The following is an 8,221-nucleotide window of genomic DNA, read 5'->3' as shown; positions in this document are numbered from 1 at the left end:
CAGTGTTTCCATTAGTCCTCATGGGCATACTTATGGGCTAATATAGCCCTAGAAATCACCTTCTGGCATTGAAAATTCTGCCTTGGGGCTTCTAAAGCACTGGAAAGTCTGCAGGGACCCCTCTCCTCCAGGCCAGTTGAGTCGATTCCCTGGATCTTTAGAAGAATCAGAAACCCACCCTGACATTAATTCCCTCCACTGGGTACACTGGTGCTGCAGTCTGGCAAGTGAATGTTACATGTGGATTTTAGTTTATATTATTTAAAACATACACTTCTGTACTATCAGAATGTCCTTTCTTTCACTGTTAGTGCAAAGATTGTAGGTGTGAAGTTAAAAGTGACCTGTGTTATAGCAATAAAACGACACATACATTTCAGTAGGAGGCTGCTGGGACAGAAGCATTGCGGTGTGGTGCCAACACGCTGGCAAGGGTGCCAGGAGCCCTACCCCTCAGCTCTCCAATCTTGTGCCTTGCTGGGTGATACAAAAACTTAAATTCCTCCTATTGTTAGCATACCCACTTAAGATATTCTTCTTTGAGAAAGCAGAAATTTTCTCAGAGTTTTATGTTAGTTTTTTTTTCCCAACTTCCAATGTGGCTTGATATAAAATTTCTGATCTTATAGAAACACAGAAACCATCTTTAGGAAGAACACACTTGCCTGTGGCTTTATCATCATTTTTTTTATCAAAATACATTGCTCAAGTATAAAACATGACCACGCCCCTCCTGCTGGAGCCACACAGGGGCCTCTGGGAATGATCTGCCGTGTAGGCAAGAGCTCTTGTCACCCATCAAATGCGTGTCCTAGCAAAGCCAGGCTCGCTCAAACAGGATGATCTGCAGACATTGGAAGAACTGCTGCCTTTGCTTGTGTGCATGAGTGACTACACAGACCTCTGCTAGAACTTTCTACAATATATCAGAACCCAATAAAATAAGTTAACTGGGCATCACATATGAAAATGATGACCAAGCAGTTGAGAATTTGCCATTATATACTGTTAAGTAGGAAAGAAGGGTTACAAAACGGTGTGTATTACATAATTCCATTTTTATTTAAAAAGTACACATGGAATAAAAGACTACAAGTAGATATAGCAAAATGTTTCAGAGCTTTGGCTGGTGTCATTATAAGGATATAAAAGCTGTCATTATAGCCTTCCAGTGTTTCTTTAGAAAAGTAAATGCAAATATGATATTATTTTTAACACCAACTTTTAAACATAAGCTATAAGCTTGCTATCTTTTAGCTAGAGTATTCTGTCTAAAGACAGACAAGCCCTAAACCTCAAGAGCTTTCAAGACACATTTCTTCTCACTCACTCGGTATGCGGGCTGCTCTTCTCAAGCTGCAGCTCTGCTCCGGCCTGTAGGCGGGCTTCCTACGTCTCCTTCTTCTGGGAATGAGGCCAAAGGAGTGGCTGCTGCCTGGGACATGCTCTCCTTATGGGACAGGGCAGGAGCAGGAGAGCTGGTGTCCATCTGCCCTGCCTCCGGAAGCCCAGACACGACACGCATCACATGATCCGCTGGCTGCAACATGTCACATGGCCAAGCCCAATGCATGATCTTTTTATTGTAGAGCAATGCTTTGCACACTATGTTTCACTCGTTTGAATATACATAGAGCTTGTTTACTTTTTAAATACGTACGTGATACTTGAGCTTATGGCTATGCCATAGTGCACATAATGAGTCCTTATTGATGGAAATATGGGCAGTTTCTTTTGGTCTTTAATTTTTTATTGTTGAAAGTATTATATATGTCCCCTTTTTCCCCCATTGTCCTCTCCCAGCCCACTCCCACTCCCCAGTCCAGGCCTTCACCCCCCAATCGCCTGTGTCCATTGGTTATGCTTCTATGCACACAAGTTCTTTGGTTTATTTCTTACATCCCCACCCCCATGTGCCCTCCCCTGCCTTCCCTCTAATCGTAATGTAAATCTGATATGCAGGATGGTCTTAGGCGACCCCTGTGAAAGGGTTGTTTGACCGCCAAAGGGGTCGCGACCCACCGGTTGAGAACCGCTGCTCTAAGATTTGACGGTCTGTTTGATGCTTCTATGTCTCTGGATCTATTTTTGTTCATCAGTTTATGTTGTTCATTATAGTCCACAGCAGTTTCAAATCTTTTACAAAGTCAACTGATGTTGAAATGAATACCTTTGTCCCTATGTCAATTCATATGTCAGCAGGTGTATAGTAAAATGAAGGCTAAGGTACCCTAAAAAAAGATACCGTAGCCACTGGCTTCAGGTTATTTCCTTCATGCAACTTTCCTAAGGCTGGGGTGAAGGAAGTCCAGTTTGGCAGTAGTGTGTTCCTTATGATCATTAAAGGTATTTTAGTATGTCATGGCTGCTATAACAAACTACCACAGACTGGGTGACTTAACAACAAACATTTATCACAGTTCTGGAGGCTGGGAAGTCCAAGTTCAAGGCATAGGTCTGGGGAGAGCCAGCTTCCTGGCTCATAGACCACTGTCTTCATGCTCTGTCCTTAAATGGCAGAGGAGGGTGACAGAGGTCTCTGGGTCCCCTTTATAAGGGCACTAATCCCATTCATGAGGGCCCTACCTTCATGACTTAATCACCTCCCCAAAGTCCCACCTCATGATACTATCATATTCTGCATTAGGATGTCAACATGTCACTTTTAAGGGGATACAAAGCATCCACAACAAGAGGCTGGGTTCTCTCCATCTCACTTTTTTCACACCCCTCAAGATCTTACTCTGCATGGTTGAAGCTGGATCATGGGCACATTTGTAGTTCAGGTCACAGGAAGGAAAAGGGAGCTCTTAGAAAAGTCCATGCCCAACATATGAGGACCCAGACCAAGAAACAGCAAACATCTCATCCGGTCATGTTCCACTGCAAAGATTTACTGACATAGCTACCACCAGCTGCAAAGAATGATGGGAAATGCAGTGTCTAACTGGGCCACCCCATGCCAGCCCCAATTGTGTCATAGTGGTAGAAGGCAAGAACAGCATATCTATAAGATGAATTCCTTGAAACAGAATAATTGGGTCAAAGGATAACACATTTGTAATATTCTATAGGAGTTGAATTATTTAGTACTTCCACCAGCAATGTGTGAGAATATGTCTCTTGTCTTCCCAGACAGGACAAGAGGCTGTATTGTCAAACTTGAAGATTTTTATCAATCTGAAAGTATAACAGGTATCTCAGTTTAGTTTTGACTGGAGCACCATCTCATATGTTTAAGGGCCATTATATTTCTTTCTCTAAGGGTTCTCCGTTCTGGTCCCTTGCCTATTTTTCTATTGGATTGTTAGTCATTTGCCTGTGATATGAGTTGCGAGTATCCCCTCCCCCAGCTTGTCATTTTCCCTTTCATGTTGCATATCATGTGTGTGTTGTCTTTTTATCATACTCAGAATGCCCCATTCTATTCCTCTACTCTAGTGTCTAAAGATATTTTTGAATCACTAGACAGGCAGGACTTCCAGGTGTCTGGTGGGTAGGGATGCTCCTCATCATCCTACAAAGCACAGGAAATAACCCTACTATAAGGAGTTATTAAGCCCAAGCATCAGGTACTGAGGTGGAGAAATCGTGGTTTAAAGGAATCAGCTCATGTGTTGTTGTTTTCAAATAAATGAGAACATTTTATATTTACATTTTGATCCATTTAGAACATACCCTAATCAACAGTTTAAAATATGGATTCAAGTTTATCTCATTCCAGATGACTACCCAGTTGTAACATCGATTAATACGCTACGTATTCTTTCTCTATTGCTGTGTAACAATACACTGCAAAGCTCAGCAGCTTGAAACACATTTATTATGTCACATCGTTTCTGAGGGTCAGAAAAGTGAGAGTGACTTACCTTGGTGGTTCTGGCTCAGGGTTGCTCATAAAGTTACAGTTAAGCTAATGGCCGGGAATGCAGACATGAGGTCACAGATCCGCTTCCAAGGTTACCCCAGGGCTGCTGGCCTGCTGTCGTTTCTCACTGACTGTTGGCGGGAGGTGTGTGTGGGCCTCTTCCCAGGGCTCTTGCGTGTCCTCCTGATACGGTGTCCAACTTCCCTCAGAGAGCGTGACCTAAGACAGAAAGACAGCCCCCACGATTGTTCGTTTGTTTTTTAATAGGGTAACCCTGGAAGTAACATGTGACCACATCTGCAGTATTACATTCATAAGAAGTAAGTCACGAAGTCTAGTCCTTACACAAGGGCAGAAGAATTAAGCTCCTTATGTTGAATTGAGGAATATAAAAAAAAATGTGTGGACATGTTTTTAAAACTACCATACTCTGCTTACTTGAGAGTCCTCCTTTATCATATACTTATTTCTCATGTGGATTGGGCTAATTTTTAACATTAACATACATTGCTTCTGACTTTTTAAAAAATCATGCTTTGTCTGTGCTTTGTATTAAAAGGACTTGTTCACATTCACAAACTAATATGTGCTTCTACTAGCCTGGTGGATCAAATGAGAGTAGAGATATGCAAGTACTTTGCAAACACTGAATAAATAAACTACTACAGGTTTTCTTACTACTATTATGTAAACATGAAGCCAAAAGTTCCATAACACATTTCCTATTTGATAAGCTAAAATTGGTCCTTGGATACAGTTGTTGGAATGTAAGTTGTGGGTCAGTTATGGAACTTTCCATCATAATATTTCCTGTGGATACTAAAATCCAAATCAGGACTCAAAAATAAAATATGTCAACCAGTTTATATTCACTGAGTCTTATCTGCCACTTCTGGGAGTGTCCATTTATCCTTTATGTTGCCTTTTGGGCAATCGCAGTTACTGGAAGTATGTATAAATGTGTGTGTCTGTGTTTGGATATGAAGAGAGGAATGTGTGGCCTTCACAGGAGAAAATGCCAGCAGAGTTGCTAGATATACGTTGTGTGATGTGAGATGTGCTGCACTGAGCTACTTTGCCTAAAGTCCTTTGATTCTTGTGGTACTTTTTCTTTTTAATTGCAGAGGTCTCTTTAGATAGAAATAATCCTGGGGCTGGTAATACTTCAATCCTATTGATCATTTAAAGCCTAGTTGTGGAGAAGAGAAAGGACTAAAGAAAAGATAAGGCTTAGACATGGGCCAGGAACCAGGAAAGGAGGAAACAGAAATTGGGAAATACAGACAAACTTTGTTTGTAATAGGGATTCAGTAAGTACCATTAGTAATGTGCTTTGGGATCTCCACCTGGCAATTTATATTGCTGGATCCAACCCACATATATGATGTGTCAGCCCAAATACGTATTAAAAAGTTTGTTAAAAATTGCTGGCTTTTCTTGAAAAAAAAAAAAAAAGAAAAAAAAGAGTATCTTGCAGTATTGGGCCTCTGTGGCAGCAACCAAGCAAAGCTGTGGTGCCTGTGACTTTAGATGGGATAAGGCCGGGGGAAGGTCAAGGGGGGAAAAAAAGGAGACATATGTACTACTTTTTGTAATACTTTAAGCAATAAAACAAAATTTTTTAAAAAAAGAACTTCCCAATTCACCACAGTCTTCCTCAGCAGCCTCCTCGGCAGCCAGTAGCCTGCACAGCTTCTTCTGAGAATTCTCCCCACGCCACCCCTTGCTGCCAGCAGGAAGACATGTGCAGGAGGTTGTCCTGTGGTGACAATTCTCACCACAGGAAGTGCATTCTTCCTTGGTCCATTGCAGCTGATGTATCAAAGGATGCTGCCCTTGGAACACAGGTAAAAAGTGTTTCATGTGCTATTCTTGGCAGCAGATAACTACAGGGGCCACATCCATTTCAGATGCCGTCACTAATGCCTTTATGTCCATCTCTTTGCAGGTTACCTAGCCCTGTTCAAGCTTTTTATTCAATACTAGAGGCCCGGAGCATGAAATTCATTCACAGGGGAGGGGGCGTGTCCCTCAGCCCAGCCTGCACCCTCTCTAATCTGGGACCCCCTCAAGAGACTTCCAACTGCCTGTTTAGGCCCGATTCTGGTGGGATCTGGCCTAAACGGGCAGTCGGACATCCCTCTCACAATCCAGGACTGCTGGCTCTCAACCACTCGCCTGCCTGCCTGCCTGATTGCCCCTAACCACTTCCATGCCAGCATGATCAACGCCTAACTGCTCCCCATGCCGGCCTGATCACCCCTAACTGCCCTCCCCTGCAGGCCTGGTCCCCCCCAACTGCCCTCCCCTGCCAGCTGTCTTGTGGTGGCCATCTTGTGTCCACATGAGGGCGGCCATCTTGTGTGCTGGAGTGATGGTCAATTTTCATATTATTCTTTTATTAGATAGGATTCTTGGGTAACACGAGTGAGGAAACTGTGTTTTTAAGAATTTCCTCAGCAGAGCACATCCAGGAGGGCACTTACAGCATGCACCCCCCTCCTCAAAGGACCCAGAGAGAGTTCCCCCCACTCTAGTCTTGGTCAACTTTGTGTCCCTCCATAGCATTACAGAGTGATTAACGAGGGAGAGCAAAGCAATCCCAGTCACATTATATGTGAAGCAGTATGTTTACTTCTTCAGACTCATCTCCCTATCTGCCCAGATTTTGCTTCACCACTGCTGGGAGCCAGTCCTTCCTTGCTGCTTGACACAGTCGCTGCAGGGAAGAAACATCTGCACAGCATATGTTTCAAGGGACCTGGCGTATATGGCATACTGTTCTTAATATGTTTGCTTACCTTCTTGGCGCTATGTGTTTTAACCAAGGTCACCTCTCTGAGAAAGGTTGTTTCCCCAGGTAGGAATTTTCCCCTGAAGTTAGGGAGGGAATAAAACCCCTTAACTAAGTGCCAGGCGGGTAGTTAATCACTTTAACTATGAACAATCACGCTTAAGCTACATAATCTTTACTCCCTGGAATGGAGATAAGAAACGCCCTAACCTTTGGAATAGAGATTGATAGGATTGGAATCAACTGGTATAAATACAGATGTAACAAGACAACAGGACACAGAACCTAGAAACAGAACCTAGCAAGAGAACCTGGCTGAAGAACCTAGAGACAGAACCTGGCTACAGAACCTGGATAGAACATGGTAAGAGAACCTGACTAGAACCTGGTGACTCAACCTGGCTGGAGATCCTAACCAGAACTTGGCTGGAGATCCTGGTGAGGCTGCTGATCAACTGAACGCTGCCTCCGAGTCCTTCCTTCTTCGCCGACTCCGTCCACACCTTTGGGGACCCCTGGACACCACTCCTGGGTTTTGACCAGTCAAGAATTGTATGTATGCTCAGTTTCTCAACTAAAGCACATTGTGTTCTTTATTTTGTACTTTTAGTAGAAGATAAAGATCAGAACAACAATGACCAAAAAAACCTAACCAAACTAAAAAATAATAATAATAACATTAAGTGAGCAATTAAAATATTTCTAAAAGTTATTTGAATTACAGAGACTCTAGAGATAGTTTCACTGTGAACACATAGATTGCCGGAAGCTGGTCCATCCTTGCTGCTTGACACAGTCGCTGCAGGGAAGAAACATCTGCACAGCATATGTTTCAAGGGACCTGGCGTATATGGCATACTGTTCTTAATATCTTTGCTCCCCTTCTTAGTGCTATGTGTTCTAACCAGGGCCACCTCCCCGAGAAAGGTTGTTCCCCCAGGTGGGGATGTTTCCCTGGAGTTAGGGATTAACGAGACTAAGAAATGGAATAAATCAGTAAAACACCCTAGTGTTACAGAAATACTGTGTACTACTTATGAAGAACTTAGACTAAGACTGTTTTTTTTAATTGTTTTATTGCTTAAAGTATTACAAATAGCCGAAACTGGTTTGGCTCAGTGGATAGAGTGTTGGCCTGCGGACTGAAAGGTCCCGGGTTTGATTCCGGTCAAGGGCATGTACCTGGGTTGCGGGCACATCCCCAGCGGGAGATGTGCAGGAGGCAGCTGATCGATGTTTCTAACTCTCTATCCCTCTCCCTTCCTCTCTGTAAAAAATGAATAAAATTATTTTTTTAAAAAGTTGAGCCCTTGTTGAACTTTTTGGTGCTTCAGTTCTGTCATCTGTAAAAGGGAAATAAAAATATATGAGGGACCAGTTCACATCCATTAGATGGCTATTAAAAAAAAACAACACACACACACACACAAATAACAAGTGTTGGTGAGGATGTGGAGAAAATGAAACCCTTGTGCACTGTTGGTGGGAATGGTACAGCTGTTGTGGAACAGTGCTGGGGTCCAACCCCAGGAGGTCCAGGGGTCCCCAAAGGTGTGGAC

This window comes from Myotis brandtii, unplaced genomic scaffold (assembly GCF_000412655.1).
Source record: "Myotis brandtii unplaced genomic scaffold, ASM41265v1 scaffold162, whole genome shotgun sequence".
In the NCBI taxonomy this organism is placed as follows: domain Eukaryota; kingdom Metazoa; phylum Chordata; class Mammalia; order Chiroptera; family Vespertilionidae; genus Myotis; species Myotis brandtii.
Note: the sequence above shows the minus strand (reverse complement) of the source record.